Source organism: Rhincodon typus, chromosome 6 (genome assembly GCF_021869965.1).
Source record: "Rhincodon typus isolate 14 chromosome 6, sRhiTyp1.1, whole genome shotgun sequence".
In the NCBI taxonomy this organism is placed as follows: Eukaryota; Metazoa; Chordata; class Chondrichthyes; order Orectolobiformes; family Rhincodontidae; genus Rhincodon; species Rhincodon typus.
The window spans coordinates 92,443,592-92,445,423 of NC_063337.1; positions in this window are offsets into that span (position 1 = coordinate 92,443,592).

The following is a 1,832-nucleotide window of genomic DNA, read 5'->3' on the forward strand; positions in this document are numbered from 1 at the left end:
GTGTGTGGAGTGTTGCTGTGATGACTGTTCAGTGTGTGGTGTTTCCTGTGGTGATGGTTCAGTGCGCGGTGTGTTCCTGTGGTGATGGTTCAGTGTGCAGTGTGTTCCTGTGTTGACGGTTCAGTGTGCGGTGTGTTCCTGTGGTGACAGTTCAGTGTGCGGTGTGTTCCTGTGGTGATGGTTCAGTGTGCGGTGTGTTCCAGTGATGATGGTTCAGTGTGTGGAGTGTTGCTGTGATGACTGTTCAGTGTGTGGTGTTTCCTGTGGTGACGGTTCGGTGTGCGGTGTGTTCCTTTGGTGACGGTTCAGTGTGCGTTGTGTTCCTGTGGTGACGGTTCAGTGTGTGGTGTGTTCCTGTCTTGATGCTCAGCTTGCCTCACATTTATTTCGCTGGTATGTTGTTGTTATTTTAGTTCTTGATGGATGGGATGCATTGCCAAGAAGTAAGTCATTCAGCCCAACTGCCCATGATGTAATTTGTTAATTGGAAGGGTCTGTGGGTTGAGTTTAGCCTGTTTCAGCTCCTGGTGTGTTCCTGCTGACTTCATGTTCAGAACGTGTCCTCGTTGTGTTTTGGTCAAGATGTTTTCTCTTCTTGGATTATTGATGCGTTTGGTTAAAATGATGGCTCTTCAGGCTACTATGTGAGGGGCTCATTTATTCTATCCGCTGCGTTCTGGTTTAGATTGCTTGGTATTGCTGGTTGCTGGCCGTGTTTTGCTTGCGCAGGTTTTGTCCGTGAAGGTGCAGTGGCCTGATGGGGTAGCTGGATAAATGCACATTCCTGGGAATTCTGAATTTGGATTGCTTTTCCGTTGTGTAATCCTTAAGTGTGTTTATTTCCCGTCATCCACGTTTCTGACCGTTTACAACGTGGGCTATTCCCTGTCTTAAACTCTGCCTAAATTCCCATTATCTAAGGAAAATCAGAAAGGAGTCAACATTCTGAAGGCATCCCTATTGCAGTCGCGCAAATGCATTTTCTTTTGAAGCTTCCTGGCGCGATGTTCGCCAAAGACGAACTCCAGTGGAAGGAAGCAACAACTTTCTGGCGTCCATTTACTGCTTTCCCTGTTCTTTTTAAATAAATGCAGCTTGCAGGTCCTGGTTGTAACCCAGTGATGGCAGGCGATTAGAATTTTCATAATTTATCCTGACATCAGTATTAGACGTGGACTGCAAACCATTTCATTCTTGAAGGGAGACAATGCCAGCATTTCCAAAATTTGCTCCCACTTACCACAAGTCTCCCAACGGAGCCCTTTGTTAAATTTTCTTGCAAGACTGAAGAATTTGCGTCGATCAGGTTGTCTAAGGACTTATATTTGTGGGATTTTCTTCTTTCTTTTGTGATAAAAAAATGAACGCCCTGGGACGTTGCACTACGTTCAAGGCGCTATGTAAATGTACCTCGTTACTTCTTGACCAAGCGGCTGGCGTCTTCGTGGACAGAGCTGATGCGATTGATGTTCTATCCACATGATGGAAACGAGTGCGTTTACATTATGTAATATCGTCAACTATTTCTTTAACTTAAAGGGAAACGAACATAACCACCCTCCCCCGCTCCCCCACATCCCAACACTCAATCTAACTCAATCTGATTTGTTTTATTCGTTCACGGGATGTGGTTGGCTCTGACTAGACCAGCATTTCTCAATGAGAAAGTGGTGGTGACTGCGATTGTTGTAAATTTCATCTGCTTCGTCCTCATGTACGGTTGACAGCAAGGAATTGTTGAAGATTTGGAAATAGTCATTTCATCAATTCTATGCATGCTGCAAAATGCAACACAGGGCAGTTACTAGGCGGAATTTTCACGTCAACGAATG